At 52.0% G+C, this 17,481-nt stretch overlaps 1 protein-coding gene and 3 long non-coding RNA genes across 9 annotated transcripts in view; 1 reads left to right on the forward strand and 3 right to left on the reverse strand.

Moving 5' to 3' along the window:
* Positions 1-17,481, forward strand: part of LOC114022341 (zinc finger protein OZF) — a 793,526-nt gene that overhangs the window by 724,570 nt on the left and 51,475 nt on the right. The gene's annotated exons all lie outside the window — the stretch shown is intronic.
* Positions 3,174-4,921, reverse strand: LOC119567561. Its single transcript, XR_005227611.1, has 2 exons — positions 4,768-4,921; positions 3,174-3,607 (listed from the first exon to the last, which is right to left on the reverse strand). It is a non-coding gene; the product is annotated as an uncharacterized LOC119567561 (long non-coding RNA).
* LOC119567559 lies at positions 5,375-7,930 on the reverse strand. The gene is made up of 5 exons (XR_005227609.2): positions 7,910-7,930; positions 7,485-7,564; positions 6,940-7,045; positions 6,293-6,388; positions 5,375-5,531 (listed from the first exon to the last, which is right to left on the reverse strand). It is a non-coding gene; the product is annotated as an uncharacterized LOC119567559 (long non-coding RNA).
* Positions 13,980-16,489, reverse strand: LOC119567563. The gene is made up of 2 exons (XR_005227613.2): positions 16,180-16,489; positions 13,980-15,433 (listed from the first exon to the last, which is right to left on the reverse strand). It is a non-coding gene; the product is annotated as an uncharacterized LOC119567563 (long non-coding RNA).

Raw genomic sequence — 17,481 nt, forward strand, 5'->3', positions numbered from 1 at the left:
GATAGGTGTGGGAGACCCGGGGGTCTGTCAGGGGGCGGGGGTGCGGATAGGGGGCGGGGCAGTCAGGGGACAGGTAGGGAATGGAGTTCTAGGGGGGCAGTTAGGGTGGGGGGGTCTCAGGAGGGGGCAGTTGGAGACAGGGAGAAGAAAGGCTTAGATAGAGGGCGGGGTCCTGGGAGGGGGCGATCAGGGGGCTAGGAGCAGGGGGGGTTGGATGGGTTGGCGGTTCTGTGGGGGGCAGTCAGGGGGCAGGAAGTGGGAGGGAGTAGATAGGGGGCAGGGCTACAACTCCTCCCTCCCCCCCCCGGGAGTGTTCTCTTTTTTGAAATTTCAAAATTGGTAACCCTACCCTCTGGGCCCAGCCCCCACTCCTGAGAGTTCGGGCGAACCTCCCCCTGTTCTCAGGGAGTCTTTGGCTTTGGCGGCTGGGCCTGCCTGCCGAGACAGAGGACTCAGTGTTTCCATCAGGCTGCTCAGTTGCAAATGCAGCCACCCAAAGACGTGAAGAATGGAAGCGAAAGAGCAAAGCTGGACCCTCCGCTGAGCTCCTGCCATCAAGTGAGCCCAGCCTGGGAGAGACGAGGGAAAGCTCCAAGGTGGCTGGTGGCTGCAGGAATCCAGGGGAGGAGAAATAAATAGTTCATGATGAATCCTAAGGGCTTTGTCTTGTGTGGTGAAGGGTTTAAAATGGCTCTAGTTACTATCACATTCAACTTTACAATCGCTGTGTCTGACTGAAGGGCAGGTCTGGAAAGGTCAGAGGTCACTCGAGGAGCTTCAAGTCTCCGATTCTGTCCCTATTGCCTGCTTTGACCAGCTGATCTCACCCCAACACCTCCCTCAGGTGGTCGCAGTGGTGAGCTCTTTCCCTCTTTTTCTGGATTAGCCGCCAGCATGGGGACAGGATACATGTGGCCAAGGAAATGGAGAGGCATGGGGGTCACTTGCAGAGGCATGCAGAGAACTTGCAGAGTTGCCTGTCAATGCAGCTCCTCTGGGGGAGCACGGTAGGGTCCCGTGCACTCAGGGGCACCATTTCAAATTTTGGTGGTGGCGGGGAGGATAATTTCACCATGATTCCAGGGGCTACTTAGGCACCTGAAAACTCTAGGGTTTTGGCAGATAACTTAGCAAAGAGCTGACAGGAACACTTGCCAGACTGCTTTCCGGGGAAGACAGCTCTAAGAATGGATCCAGGGAATGGTTCTGTATCTCTGAGCTGTTTGGACACTTTCAGGGAACATTCCCGATGCAAGACAGAGATCCCCAAAGTTATCCTGGGTAACCCTGAGAGACTTGTGGAAAACTAGCAGATACCACATCTCTGCTGTCACTTTGCACTGATAAACTTGGACTGTCTGAACCTGTTCATGTATTTTACCTGCTTTAAGCTCTCAATAATTTTCACATATAAAAGAAAGAAAATTAAATAAATGAGTGACGTAGTTACACTGATATAGGGCCGTAGCGTAAACCCGACCTCAGAGTTGTCCCATTGAAATGGAATTATTCACAGCAGTCTTTACAGTTAAACATGCACGTAAGGGTTTCCAGGGCCGAGATTAAGGCCACAGTTTATGAGAGGTGCAGACGCAAGAAGAGAAGAGCTGTGCAAAAACTGAAATACCACTTGGAACTTGGCCCAAACAATGCAGCATGAAAAATAAACTCATCTTGTTATACAGTAATAGAGCTGGTTCAAAATGGTTTTACACTCACAATGCAACCTTTGAACTAAAAATGCCACTTTGGATTACATTGATCATTTGAAAAAAGTTCCCGTTTAAAAAAAACATTTTGGATTTCTCTGCCCACTTGAGAGAGAACGTGGAGTTTTTCCCACCAAAACTAAACAAAAATTTGATAATTAAAAACATTTGCAAATAAGTTTGAAGAATATGGGGGGCGGGGGGGGGGAAGTGGTTTCTTCTTCAATTTTCATGACCCTCCCCACCCCTGCCATTTTTGACCAGTTCTAATTATGAAGAAATGTCTGTCTGTCCATGAATGATAAATATGTCTGCTCCTGAAACATTTACAAACAACAGCTCTCATCAGGAGCACTGAGGTCACATGACGCAGAGAAACACCCAGGCCTGCAGGGTTCACATTCTCAAAGCCAGAAACCGCCCCAGGACGGGAATGTCACACACAACACAGCGTGACTGGCCCGGGTTGGTGAGGTGCATGTTTTGCTGTTGCTGGCAAATTGTGCTTTTGTGAGGTGGGGCGGGGGAGTTATATTTGAAAGAAGTTCTTCATCCTCTTCCACTCTCACCCAGGGGAGACCAGGGCCCACCACTTTTTACTGGCCATAAGAGTGAGCGCCTGGATGAGGGGGGAGGGGCGGGCAGTGTTTTGGGGGTAAGGGGCGGCGTGAAGTGGGAGCTCAGAGAGAAAGGCGGCATCGGGGGGGCCTCAGGGAAAGGGGGGGTTTGAGGGGGCAGGACCTCGAGGAGAAGGGGTGGCACAGGGGCTGGGCCACAGTTTGGCTGGGCTTTTAGGAAGCTTTTGCCCATCCTGCCCTCATCCCAAATTCATTTGTAACAGTAAGAAAACTTTGAGCAACAAGGAGACTCAGAGACCCACAATATTACCGCTAAAATCCTCACCCGCCCCTGGAGCTGGGCAAACAGAAGTTTTTGGTCGCTGGCAATTCCAAAAAAAGAGATGGAAAAAAACTGGTTTCAGGTTGGACAAAACTAAATTTTTTCCAAATTTTTGATGAACCAAAAAGCTTAAAAATAAAACAAAACCCAGGAACATTTCAAGGGTTGTAACTTTTTGAATTTTTAAAATAAAACTAAGGACATTTTTAAACAAAAAATTGTTTCAAGATGAAAAATCAAAATGGTTTGTCTGGAAAGTGTCTAAACGAAATGCTTCGACTTTTTAAGAACTGAGGGAAGGGTCTGGACGTGAACAATTCAGCAGACCGTATACGAATTCGCAAACTGCTGAATCTGCATTTTTCCCCTAAAATTGGTTTAGATGAAAAGTTTCGCCCAGTCTAGTCCCCACCATTGAGGGGCACCGTAAGAGGGATCAGCTCTTCTAGCTGATTCCCCAGCTCAAGTCTGTCTCCATTTAATGGGTCCCTCCCCGCCACTCCGCTTTAGGGTTGCCAATTTTAATTGGACGGATTCCTGAAGATTTTATCACATGACATGATCTTTAATTAAAAACTAATCTTGAATTCCTGCAGACTCCCGGTCATCCTGGAGGATTGGCAATGCTACTCCAGTTTCCTGGGCCACACCCGTGTCCCCACCTAATGGGTCCCTTTCTCTGGGTTCCTGGGTGAAGCGTCTGTCCTCCATGAGCAGGTCTCCTTCACCATTCTCCAGGGCTGGGTCTCGATTCCTGTTTCTGGTTCCCTGGGCCTGGTCCCCGTCCCTGTCACGCACTGCGGGGAGCTCAGATTCCTGTGAATCCTGCGGACTTCCAGGCTGCTGGGAGGGATGAGTCAGCAGCTTCCTGAAGACGAGTCGCGAGTAGGCAAACACTTTCCCTCTACCTTTCCAAAACCCACATCGGTATAGTAAGACTAGCACCCCCACCACTGCCACCACTCCACGCACCATGAGACGATTCCAGGACGCTGGCTCTGAAACAAAAGAGAGAGAAAGGCCCCATGACTAAGGGAGTCCGTTAAATCATCCCACTGCTGCCATGAGGATCCCAGAAGATGAAGACGTTCCTGGGATACAGTAAGAGCTGAGTTGGGTCTTGTGCACATGGGCACCACTCAGAGCAGCGGGAATGAGATCTCCAGGCTCATTATCCCCATCGGCCAACCTGACGGAGGGAGAAAGGTGAGCCCGGCAAAGCAGCCCCTGTTCCAGAGTCTGGGAACTGGGATTTTTAAGATGCTCCAGGATGGGGTCCCTCAGGTCTTAAGGTTAGAGGGGACGGTTAGGATCATCTACTCCAGCGTCTCCTGAAGCGTGGGGAAGGGCTAGCCACGATGGGAAGGGTGGGGTTTGAAGATGTATCCATGAAAATGGGGGGTGGGGTCGCTAACACATTGCTGACGGGTGAGGGGCATGATTGGTTTCTTTGCCTTGAGGAGGGGGCTCAGCTTTTAAAAGTTTTGGGAACAATAATTTAGTCTGAGCCCTGGCATAACCCAGGCCAGAGAACGTCGCCTACTGATTCCTGCACCCAGTCCAGTGATTTATGGCACTGACTTGGCATTGAGAGGGATTTTATCATATCCTGAAATCCAGCTGCAGAAGGGAAAGGGCATTAGAAGCTGAAAGACCCCAGAAGTGGCTCTGGTTTTCTACTCGAAATAACCACCCAGGGCTGATTTTCCCCAGCCCAGCGCCTTGCAGTCATGCACCCAGCGCCGAGTGAGTTCGGTGTGCAGGCAGGCTCCCAAATCCAGACAGTGGCACTTCACATCCACTTTGCCCTGGTGTCAGGGACTGCCCTGAGCGCCCATCCTGCAAACATTTACACACCTGAGCCCTCCCACTGCCATCCAAGGCTACTCCTACGTGGCTAAAGCGTTTGCAGAGGTTCCAAGGAGCTGAGGCTCCGTGTAAAAGGAACATTACTTCAGTTATTCCAATCTTGGGTTGATGAGATGCTCCTGCCCGCCCCCTCCCTTCACAGCTGAGTCTCCCACCCGGTGGAATTCTCCAAGGAACTTCCCACTCTGAGACCCTAGACACCGTGGCCAGCGCTAGCTGTCCCTCTGGCCCAATCCCATGCTTCAGGACATAGTCTGAACGCCACCGAGGTCAGTCATTAATTCCCCACCTGCATTTACAGGCCACAGTGTCTAGGGTCTCGGAGTGGGAAGTTCCTTGGAGAGTGACCAGAGAGATTGAAGTGATAGCTGGGAGTGCTGGTAGCGTAGGGCCTGAGGAGAGAGTCTACATAGCCAGACAATCTTGCTGTCAGGGTGCCAATGCCTGAGATGAAGGGGCGTCCAGGATTTCCAGGTTTATGGATCTTGGGTCGCAGATAGAAGACCCCTGGTCGGGGCTCTAGGGGTGTGTCTGTGCAGATTTGTTCTTGTGCTTTTTCAGGGAGTTTCTTGAGCAGATGCTGTAGTTGCTTTTGGTAACTCTCAGTGGGATGAGAGGGTAATGGCTTGTAGAAAGTGGTGTTGGAGAGCTGCCGAGCAGCCTCTTGTTCATATTCCGACCTATTCATGATGACGACAGCACCTCCTTTGTCAGCCTTTTTGATTACGATGTCTGAGCTGTTCCTGAGGCTGTGGATGGCATTGTGTTCTGCCCGGCTGAGGTTATGGGGCAAGTGATGCTGCTTTTCCACAATTTCAGCCCGTGCACGTCGACGGAAGCACTCTCTGTAAAAGTCCAGTCTGTTGTTTCGATCTTCAGGAGGAGTCCACCCAGAATCCTTCTTTTTGTACTCTTGGTAGGAAGCTCTCTGTGGGTTCGTATGTTGTTCAGAGGTGTGTTGGAAATATTCCTTGAGTCGGAGAGGTCAAAAATAGGATTCTAGGTCACCACTAGTTCCTGGGACACCCTGGACATGACCCAGAAGTTGACATGCTGTGGGGAAAGGAGGCAGGTCAGACTCAATGGCCAGCTGCACCTGCTTTGCAAATGAGCCCCACGCCCCCAGCCCCAGGGGCCTGAGACATTCTGCGCAGGGGGGAATATCTCAGGCCTTAATGGCAGAGCTGTAGAAGGGGATTCTTTCCCCCAGGACACAGCTTGTACCTTGCAGGTCACAACTTGTCAGCATCTCTCTAGATTGGGACAATGTTCGGGGTCGGGGCTGGTCCCCTCCTCCCAGAACTCCTGATTCCTGAACAGTTCACCAGAAAGGAGACTGAACCCTCGCCCTTCCCTGCTACGCAAATCCTTGCGGGGGGCAGGGGGGTGTAGGGAGTGACTGAGAGCACAATCCCCCCAGGAATTTCAGAGCAGATCAGAAGGAAGGGCTGATTCCCTGGGGTCCTCCTGTTTCTCTAGGAAGGAGCGTGTGCCTCTTCTCTGAGAACCATCTCCCAAATCTCATGGGGTATGTGTGTTGGAGGGGTGGGGGAAGGGTGGGTTTTCAGACTCTCACTTCCCAAGACAGCCAGGAGCCCTGTGGTTCGTGCTCTGCAGAACCAGGCAGAGCTCTGGCTTGAAGTCCCAGCTCCTTCCTCCGTCCCTCAAGAAGGAAGGACCTGACACTGCGTTGCACTGACCTCCCCACCCAAGGACGGCCCACTGGGGACCCAGCTAGGAGGACAGAGTAGAAAATGGATCTTCCAGTCTCTCCTTACCAGTCCCCCAAAGAGTTAAGGTAAAACGGGGCTCACCTCCAAGATGAAGTGGAGCTTGTCTGTGTCTGGGGACTCTGCCAGCAGATTCCCCAGCATGGCATCCAGGACCTCTGGGATGACTTTGTGCAGAGCCTGCAAAGCATGGCTCAGAGTTAGGGAACCTGAGCCTACACCTGCCACAGGATGGGAAGAAGGGTCTCTGGGAAGCACTGGGGAGACTCCCAAACACATCTCCTGGCCTCTCTCCTTCACATCCCACTGCAGGCAATTCGCAAGAATTGATGACCCCTGGACCTTTGATCCATGAGCTTAGCAGGTCTCTGCAGAGGGCCTTGTAGGCAGAAGAGTATGAAACAGCCAAGTTGCTATGGATGGAAGCTGGGCTTTAGGGCAAAACATGGCTTATGGAAGAAAGAAAGAAAGAAAGAAAGAAAGAAAGAAAGAAAGAAAGAAAGAAAGAAAGAAAGAAAGAAAGAAAGAAAGAAAGAAAGAAAGAAAGAAAGAAAGAAAGAAAGAAATCCCTCAGAGAGGGGTAATCTCTTCCCTGCTGGAGGGAAGGATCCAACCCTGCAGCTTGTTCCATCTCCGCTACCCCACCCCTAAATCTGGAGCTCCAGCGAATCAAGGGAGCAGGGACCAAGAACCACTCTGGAAGAGGAGGAGGATGGAGGAGGAGGATGTACCTAGATGCCTGTGGTGTCCTTCTCCATGCCCAGGGTGAAGACGGAGTGAAGGGCAGCTCGCAAGAGGTGGGTCTCTAGGGCTGGCTCCAGGGCAGGTTTCATGGTGCTGGCAAGAGAGAGGAGCTGGTATTAGACTGTGCAGTATGGGGGTGAGACTGTCACCAACACGGACACCAACCCACAGGGATAAAGGCACAGGCTGGCGAGAATGGAAACCGAGGCACTGAGCTCGGGAATGATAAGGCCAAGGCGTCCCAGACAGACAGTGGCAGGACAGGAATAGCTCCTGTTCCCTGGAGCCTGCGGCCCCTCCTGTATCTGAGCCCGGGAGTGAGCCCATCCCCAAGGCCCCTGTCATGGTATGGGAGTGAAAAGAAGAGCCCTGCCAGGAGAGAGTGACCCGTCCCACCCCACCATCTCTGCCAGAGGCGCCACTCTTGGGAGGTGACCTGGGAGGGACAGTGACGGTGACTCCCAGCCTTGGGCCTGAGCAGCACTGGGGTGAGGGGAGCCGGCGGGGTGGGGGGGTGGGGCTGTCTCGGTACCAGAGGTTGCCCACTGCAGCCAGGGAGTGGGCGAGGACGGCGCTGGGTGACGAGTCATCGGGAAGCTCCTCGATGAGCTCCTGTGAGACGCGAAGGAGACAAAGGAGCGTGTGAGCTTCAGGCCCGACTGACACCTCCCAGTGAGGAGATGACACAGCCAGTGCCCCACATGGCCAGCAGGATCCCCCACCACCTCCCGCTCCCCCGATTCCTTCCTGCCCATCCGACTTGTCCCCCTTCCCGGATTCCTGCCCAGCTCACTCCCAATCCCCTTCTCTCTCCTCCTCTGTCAAAACTGCCCCCATTCAGCCCCATCCCGACGACCGAGCTGGGACCATGTGATTCCTTGTCACCCACTCTCAGCTGCCCCCCAGCCCCACAATTCCCCCCCTCCCTCCAGCTGCCGTATGGCATGTCTCACTCACCACGATCCTCTTCACCACAGCCGCCTTGCAGCAATGCGGCTCCAGCGTGTCCTCCCCTCTCTCCCGTGCAGCCAGACATGCGGGGTAGATGGCCTGAAGGAACAGGAGCTGTTGCTCCTCATCCTGTACCCACCAGGAGTGGGGTATAGCGAGAGAGAACCTGTTAGCGAGGGACCTTCCTGCCCCACCCACACCAGCTCCAGGGCTCAGGCATCAATGGGGGATTGTGGGGACCCGCCTATTCTCCAAATCCCCCACCACTCCTACACAAGCAGGATCAGGAACCGGGACAGTGCCTGTGTGGGGAGACGACCTCGGCTGTTGTGGGACAAACATCCCCATCTTGGGGGTCCCACATCATGGATGTAAAAGGGCCCCATTAGGGGTGGTGGATCAGGAGGGACAAGACCCTCGGCAGGGGGTGGGGATGCTGGGAAGGGACAGGGCAATCTTGGTTCCAGCCCAAGTGGGGAACATTTGTACCTTATCTCTGCACTGGAGCTGCTCTCGGATGAACTTGAGAGCAGCTTCATCTTTGGCCACGTCCACCCCTTCCTCCTGCTCCGAATCCCGGGGGGTCCCTGCACCAGGGAGGGAAGGGAACAGGGTAATGCCTGCTGCCACTTGGGGGATGGACGGGGCATGGTGGGCAGAGCAGGATTCAAGACCCCCCTTCCCACCTCAGGCACCCAGGGCAGATCGGGCCACAAACCTCCCTCTCAGGGATGCCTTCAGCCCCCAACAGCTGCAGAAGCCCAGAGCAGAGCCCCCCTCCCCTGCCCAGGACCCCATGGGTGATGCCTGTTCCCCCCGCCCGGAGCAGCAAGGACCAACGTGGCAGCAGCTCTTCACGCCCCCACCCCCAGGTCCCCGTGCGGAAGGGGCAGCTGTGTGACGGCTGCTGCTGTCCGTGGGGTTCGCAGGGCTCAGGCCAGACACCTGGGCTGGGGACCCCCCCCCCATATCACTGGGAGAGGGTCTGGGCCCAGGGGGTTCACATCCCTTCCTCAGCCCTCCCGGCGCCCAGCCTGGCTCCTCACCTGGAGCAAAGCAGTGGCGCCCGTCGGCCTGGCTGCTGCCAGAGGCCCAGGTGCTGCCGCTGTCCCAGGATGAGCTGCCGGTGCTGGGACAGGGACCTTCCCCCTCCTGGCCGGCGGGGGCTGGAAGGGCCTCAGAGACCGGGCAGGGCGAGGCCTCCTGATGGGAACGAGGGCTGGGCTCCTGGGGCCGCTGCTGCCCACACAACCAGCCCCAGAGCCACCCTGCCCGGCGCCCCTCCTGGGCTGGGTCCTGTCTGCCAAACCGCAGCCTGGGCCAGCTCCACCGGGGCCTGGTCGGGGCCGCTCCCAGCTCGGCGCCTGCGCCGGGAGCCGGGTTCCTTTTCCAGAAGGCCGGGCACTTCCGCCGTCTGGCCTGGACGGGAGCTGCTTCCCCCCCAGCGGGGACGCAGGGGTTGCTCTGCCCCGTCGGAAGACGGCAGCTGCTTCCCTCAGGCTCTGGGGCCACCTGCAGAGCCTTCCTCCGCAACATCCGCAGGAGCCTGGCCATCCTGGAACCGAGCGGGGAGCAGGGGTGAATCTGGGCTCAAGGCAGCCTTTCACTCCTGGCCCTTTTCCGTCCCTCCTCCTCCCTGCTCCAACCACAGCAGCCCCCTCTGCCCCCACAGGAGTGCAGGGAGTGTCATCTACACACACGGGCAGGAGTTCCTTGCATGATCTGCTCCCAACGTTCCCCCTCGTAATCCCTGCTGCTGCAATATCCAGGAAGTCTCATCCTTTTCCAGCAATGGGGTCAGTCCCAAACACCATCAGTTACTCTGGACAAGCAGCCCCCTCGTCTTATCCCAGGCCACTTTCCTTCCCAGGCTAGAGAAGGAAGAGAAACCAGGAGTCCCGACTTCTCCTGGGAAACCATTCCCCACGTCAAAGTCACAAAGACCCTAGGCACAGGAAGACCAGGGCCCTCCTCGTTCCCCATTGGTTTCCATGCTCAGCAGCTCACAGGGTCTGGCCCAGCTCAGAGACTCTCAGCCTGGGGAACAGTGTCCCACAAGGGAAGGGCTGGGAGCCCCATTGCTGGAACCTTTCCAAACACACTGGAGACAGCTCTGGAGAAGCTCCTGCCCGGTCTAAGAGTGAGGGGCTCTTGGGGGCTGTTTGCAAATGAAATCCCCCTTTGGAGATATCCTCTCCCCCTGTTTCTGCCTCTCCCCACACAGACAGGGGAAGCCACCGAGGAACCCGAATGCCACTCACTTGCTCTCAGTGATGGTATGATGGATGGCGGATGTTCAGGGTCAGCAGACGTCCCTCGCCCTCCTCCTCATTCCCCAAGCCCAACCAGGCTGGAGAGGGTGGTGACCTCAGGAGTTACCCTGCCCAGCCAGCAGGCAGGGTGATGACACGAGGGCGATCGACTGGCTGTGAAAACAAGTGTCTGTCTTATTGCCAAGGGACGGAGAAACTCAGCCAGCAGCAGGGGGGTGCAGAACACTGCCCTCCTGCGGAGGTGACAGCGCCTCCAGGATCCTGACATCCCAGCACTTCCAGAGCCCAGGAAATAAGGTGTGAACATTTTCATGGAAACCGTTTTCTGTCAGTAAATCCATTCAGACGAAACCATTTTGTTTCTTGAAATCAGAACAAGTAGGATGAAAATTCTTTGCAAAAATATTTGTTTGCAAAACAAGAGCATCTCCTGTCCGTCACAGTGCATTAAGCTGTCTCGTCGTACACAAAGGGGAGACACTATGATCTAGAACATTAGATGAGATGCTTCAGGCTGAGCTAAGTAGTTGCTGCTCTTCACAATTTCAAAATAATAAAATGCAAATGAAATCGAATATTTGGTCATAATCTGCTATGGCTCAGTGTGATAGGACACCCCCTAGGTGGTGATAGGACACCCCTATTTTGCTCCTAATATACTTTACCAACTCCTTCTTACTGTCCTTAGCCCTGCCAGCCATGGGTTATTCCCTGATGTCTTTAGCTTCCCTTATCCATTTTCTACACTTCACAACTTCTAATGCATATCAATTGCTATCTATTTCCTCTTTTTTCCCTTCATTTTAAGTTGCTTTTTTATTTCTAATTGCTGGTTCACTTCACCACTGAACCAGGATGGGCTTTTAGGCAAAGTTGTTCTCTTTCTCGACTGTAGAATCATTACAGGGTTTTTTTTCATTTGTTTATTTTTGTTGTTGCCATCTAATAAACTCTTCCTAAAGAACTCCCCATTTTCAATCATATTTTTTCTGTCACATTTTTTCTTCCTGGTCAATTTTGCTCATAATTTTCCTTAGCTTTGGGAAGTTTCCCCTTTTGAAGCATCAAGCATATATATGTTACTTGTTGGGACTAACCTTTGTTTGCCCATATTGAATGTAATTAGGTCATGATCACTGATCCCTAGGCAATCACCCACTTCCAGTCCAGTGATTATCCATCATGAGATCCAAAATAATTACCTCATTTGAGGGGCAATATCTTTTCCTTTAGCAAACAGTGATAATTTTTAGACAATCTCATGATGTTTTACCCCTGGCTACATGAAACGTCCAGCATATGTCTCCCAAACTGGAGTAATCCATAATCAACACAATTTTTCTTTCCAGACATTACAGACAGGTGCGTATGGAGTAACTCCTCTTGTTCTTTAATTTGATTCGATGGTCTATAATAGACCCACACCAGTGTCTTCTCCTGGACTTGGTAAGTCAGCACATGGAGCCATGTACCAATATTCTGACCCCTACAGCAGTATCGGCAGAAGCATTCTCACAGATATGTTGATTTTTTATTCAAATGTGTTTGGCCCTGCATCTCGTGTAGAGTTGGAATATGAGGAAAGCCAATGAATGAAAGATACTGGCTGCAGAACTGAGCTGGATGAGGGGGGATGTTGAGAGTCTCAGGACTGCAGAAAAGAAATGACAATGTGATAAGAAAATGACTAGAGCAAGAAATAACACTGTTACATAAGATTCAAGAAACCATGACGTGGTTTGGACATGGGCCAAGAATGGATCAGAAATCACATGTGGTGATGCATACCAGAGTACCAAGCAACTAGAAATAGAGGAAGCCCGAGGCTGCATGGGCTAATCATGGTGAAGAACATAGAATAAAAAGATTTAAAGATGATGGAAGCCAAGACTCTGATACAAGACAGAAGGTGGTGGGAAGACTTCATCCAGACCCATCATTGCTGCTCAGCTGATGGGCAGGAAACAAAGGAGAAGACACTGAACCATATGCATGTAAGATCCTGCACTTCCAAGTTATCAATCACTCTAAAACAGGTAATGGTGTCTTTCATACAGAACGCCACCTCCCACCCCCCTGCCAACACACACAAACACCTCTTTTGCCCGCAGAGACATTAATGTTGCAATCATAAGGATCATCCCACCAATTTTCAGTGAAGCCAATTCTATCAAATTTCTTCTCATCAGGGAGAACCTCCAGCTACTCCTACCTCTCACCCAGATTCCCAGCATTTGGTACAAAGCAACTAATTCCCCCGCCCGCCCCCACTGCTTTTTCACATCCTTTGCCACATTGGTTCAATTTGTTTGTGGCACGCTGAGTTGTGTATGTACTGCATTTGCCTTCTTAGCACCCTCCCCTCTCATTTCTAATTTAACATGGGCCTAGCTGCTCCCGCTCATCTCCAGAGAAGATTAGCCCCCCTATCTGGGAGATACAGGCTGTCCCATTCAGACAGCCCTCCTCTCCCACGGAAATGTGGCCCCATATTCAACAAAACCCAAACCATCAGGTTCAGACCACCTTTTCTCACTCATAGGACCAGAAGAACCCTTTGCGCAGGATTTTAGCACATGGTTCTATGGGAGCACCAGCTGGCTGCTAAGGCCAGCTTACTGTTTCAATGTGGACTTTGGGACAGTGAACAAAATTTTGGGTCATTTGAGCTCTGGGTTCCAGAGATACCGCGTCCCCCAAAGAAAGAACTTTTCGTAAAGTAGAGGGATTCTACCAACTTTTTTTGTGCCGACCTAGGGGGTCAAACCATGTCTCTGAGCCTGACCGCAAGGGTAACAGTCATTTGACACGTATCCTAGTTAGTGTACAGCAACCTCTGCGTCTTGGGAGGAGCAAAACAGAGCACAGTGTTCACCGGGGAATTTAGCTCTCGCGATTGGTGTGTGTCTAACATTCATTTGCCAAACGGTTTACACGGCATATGTGAAGACAGAGGGTCAAAGGGACTTGCTAGCCAGAAAAGATAAACAAGAACTCTGGGGGTTCAAGGCAACAAGTTACAGCCATTGAACCTGAGTGAAAGCCAGGCCCTGGGAATCTGAGTTTGACCCTCGGGAGAAATAGACTTGTGTTGCTAAAATCTGTCTCTGTCAAAGGGTTCTTTTTTCCCCAATTTTTGCTGAATGGAATCGAAGCTGGGCAGAAATGCAGCAGGCCCTGAAATAGCTTTAGGAAAGACGGGGATAAACTGGAGAGAGGCCAGAGGAGAGCAGCACAAATGAAAGGTTTAGACGTTCTGGCCTCTGAAGAAAGGTTAAAAAAAAAAACTGGGCAGGTTTGGTCTTGAGGAAAGAAGACTGCAGAGGGGACCTGCTTACAGTCTTCCAATAGGTTATGGGCTGCTATAGAGGGTATGAGAATCAATGGTTATCCATGGCCCCTGAAGGTAGGGCAAGAACTAATCGGCTCAATCTGCAGCATGGGAGATTTGGCTTAGTATCAAGCTGTCCTTCAGCAGCTCAAGAGCATGAATGCCAACCTCGGGGCAGACTACCACAGACAGGGCCCAAAGCCCAGCTGAGTTCTATACTTAGATTTCACCCACCAGATCTTAAATGTAAAGTCTTCAGGCCCCAGTAGTCTAACCATGGAGTCACAGGCAGCCTCCTTGGACACTCGTATTTCTTGCCATCTAGGTATGCTTCCTTTCATGATAAATGGTCCCTTAAACCCAAAATCACAACAATATTCACATTACTCCCAGTCCCATAGGATCGGTCATGTACCCCAGGTCAGTTGCACGGTAGATCGTACACCAAAGACAACGCTTGTAGCCAATCCAGTAATAAACTAGCTAAAGATTTATTAACTAAGGAAAAGAAATGGGAGTTATTTATATAGGGAAATGGAGTTATTTATAAAGCAGGTAAATGTATACACACAAACGAGTCACAGTCTTTAGTTTCAAAAGGTAATTAGAGTTTCTATTGTAATTAAACTTTACATGTTTTTTAGGGCTATCCCAGGCTGTATAGCTGGGGATCCCGTGCTTTTTCTTAGAAATCTTGCCCTCGCTAAGTCCAGGAACACAGAGACAACTTAGTCCTTCTTGTTGTGTGTGTGTGTGTGTGTGTGTGTCTGCGTATGTGTGTGTGTGGGAGGGGGGTAGTCCTCTTTCCTTGCAACCCCTCGACAGGAGGAATAGGTCTGCATATCCCCAACTCATGGCAGGAGTGGGGGTGGGGGGGCAGGAAGAGCGATGAACAGAGTCTTTTGTTCTGTGATGCTCACTGATGGGTCATCTGCTGTTGATGTACCTTCACGAAACCAGTACTTTACAATAGTTGATGTCCAGTGATTTGCCTGGCGCCGGAGAAAATGACATTCCGTCTGTGGGAAGCGAGGATTTTACACTAGCTAATGCTGAGGTTTAGGAAGGACAGGAGTGGAACAGAGTTAGGCGTGGCCTACGCTACAAAATTACTTTGGGATAACTTACGTCGCTCAGGGGTGTTATACCGAGCTAAGCACCGATGTAGAAAGCGCTAGGCCAGTGGGGAGCCTCTCCCGCCGACATCGCTGTCACCTCTCGCGGAGGTGGAGTTATTAAGCCGACGGGCAAGCTCTCTGCCATTGGCTTAGAGCATCTTCACCAGAAGCGCGACAGCGGGACAGCTGCGCTGCTGGAAATCTGTAGCGTAGCCGTGTGCCCTTAGGCCTCGTCTATGCTTACAATTTGGGTCGTCCCCAGTTACGTCTCTCAAGGGTGCGAAAAATCCACCCCCTTGAGCAACGTGGTTACACTGACCCAAGGCACCTTGCAGTTCTGCATTTGATTGTTCCTTCCTAAGGCCAGGTCTAGGCTACAGACTGACAGCGGTCAACGTAACGCACACCTGTAAAAATCCACACCCCTGAGCGACTTGACCTAATCCCCGGTGTAGACATGCTCTGTTGGCAGGAGAGCATCTCCCGTCGCCATAGCTACCGCCTCTCACGGAGGTGGATTAGCCACAGGGACAGTAGCAGCTCTCCCGTCGGCGCCGTAGCGTCTTCACTAAAGCGCCGGAGCTGCACCGGTGCAGCTCCACTCGGTAGCATTTCCAGTGTAGACAAGCCCCAAGTGGATCGCTTTGTACTGTGTCAGACCCTAGTCCTGCATGTTTCTGGTCCCTTCTGGGCAGAGACCCAGAGCGTCCCAACTAAAATCCCATGTCTCCTCCCCGCTGCTTTTCTCCCTTTCTTTGGGCCAAACAAAGACAGAGGCTGCAGTGGAAGGCACGTGGATTACATCAGCCTAAAATAAAAAATAATTAAGGTTTGTCCACAGGTGCTGACTTTTATTTTTCCCCATTGGTGCTCCACCCCTGCTCCACCCTGACCCCCACTCTGCTCCTTCCCCAAGGTCCTGCTCTTGCTCCGCCTCTTCCTGCCCCCCCATCCCCTCCCCGAAGCCCCCCACTGGCCTGCTGCTCTCCGCCCTCTCCCAAGTGCCTCCTGCCAGCCACGAAACAGCTGATTGGTGACGCAGCTGGAACAGCTGTGGCTGGTGGGTGTTGAACACCCACCATTTTTCCCCCATCGGTGCTCGAGTCCCGGAGCACCCATGGAGTCGGCACCTATGGGTTTGTTTACACTAGGATTTTAGGGGGAGAAGGGGGTCTCTAGGCATTGCATTTCAAGGCAGGGAAAAAGCCGTGACTCTGCAAAAGGCTTAGGGGTCATGATGGACAAGCAAATCAGCATGAGCTCCCAGTGTGATGCTGGGGCAAAAGGGGCTAATGTGATACAGCAACGCAGGGGCGGGGAGGTAATTTTACCTCTATCTGTGGCACTGGGCAGACCAGTACGGAGGGCTTGTCTATACTGCGCGCTAAATCGGCACCACTGCAATCGATGACGAGGCATTGGTTTAGCGGGTCTGGTGAAGACGCGATGAGTCGATGGGAGAGCGTCTCCCACCGCAGACACCGCATTAGGTCGATGTAAGCTATGTCGCTCCGGGGGGTGATTTTTTTCACACCCCTGAGTGATGTCACTTACCTTGACTTAAGTGGCAGTGTAGACCAGGCCTGAGATAGCAAATACAGTTCTGGTGTTTGCACGTTAAACAGGATGTTGAAAAACTGGAAACAGGGCAGAAAAGAGCCGCAAACCTGATCTGAAGTCTGGACAAAATGCATTCCAGTGAGAGACTTGAAGTTCAATCTGTTTCAGCGGTTCTCAAAGTGTGGGTCGGGACCCCAAAGTGGGTCTCGGCCCTGTTTTAATGGGGTCGCCAGGTCTGGCATTAGACTTGCTGGTACCCCAGGCTGAAGCCAAAGCCTGAGGGTTTCAGCCCTGGGTGGCAGGGTTTGGGCTCCCGTCCCCTCTCCCCCCCATGCCCAGGGCGGTGGGGCTCAGGCTGGTTCAGGCTTCAGACCCCTCTCCTGGGGTCATGTAGTAATTTTTGTTGTCAGAAGGGGGTCACGGAGCAATGAAGTTTGAGGACCCCTTTATCAAATGGAAGACTGAGAGGTGACATGATTGTGATGTATAAGTACCGGTTCCTGAAGGGATCTTAAATCTAGCTGGGAAAGGAATAACAAGAACAACTGGCTGGAAGCTACAGCCAGAGAGATTCAATTGAGAAATAAGGCACAAATTTGCAACAGTGAGAAATTTAATCATAGAATATCAGGGTTGGAAGGGACCTCAGGAGGTCATCTAGTCCAACCCCCTGCTCAAAGCAGGACCAATCCCCAACTAAATCATCCCAGCCAGGACTTTGTCAAGCCTGACCTTAAAAATATCTAAGGAAGGAGATTCCACCACCTCCTAGGTAACGCATTCCAGTGTTTCACCACCCTCCTAGTGAAAAAGTTTTTCCTAAGATCCAACCTAAAGCTCCCCCACTGCAACTTGAGACCATTACTCCTTGTTCTGTCATCAGCTATCACAGAGAACAGTCTAGATCCATCCTCTTTGGAACCCCCTTTCAGGTAGTGGAAAGCAGCTATCAAATCCCCCCTCATTCTTCTCTTCCGTAGACTAAACAATCCCAGTTCCCTCAGCCTCTCCTCATAAGTCACGTGTTCCAGTCCCCTAACCATTTTTGTTGCCCTCCGCTGGACTCTTTCCAATTTTTCCACATCCTTCTAGTAGTGTGGGGCCCAAAACTGGACACAGTACTCCAGATGAGGCCTCGCCAATGTTGAATAGAGGGGAACGATCACATCCCTCGATCTGCTGGCAATATATACATCCCAAAATGTCATTGGCCTTCTTGGCAACAAGGGCACACTGTTGACTCATATCCAGGTTCTCGTCCACTGTCACCCCTAGGTCCTTTTCTGCAGAACTGCT

This window comes from Chelonia mydas, chromosome 14 (genome assembly GCF_015237465.2).
Source record: "Chelonia mydas isolate rCheMyd1 chromosome 14, rCheMyd1.pri.v2, whole genome shotgun sequence".
Classification (NCBI taxonomy): domain Eukaryota; kingdom Metazoa; phylum Chordata; order Testudines; family Cheloniidae; genus Chelonia; species Chelonia mydas.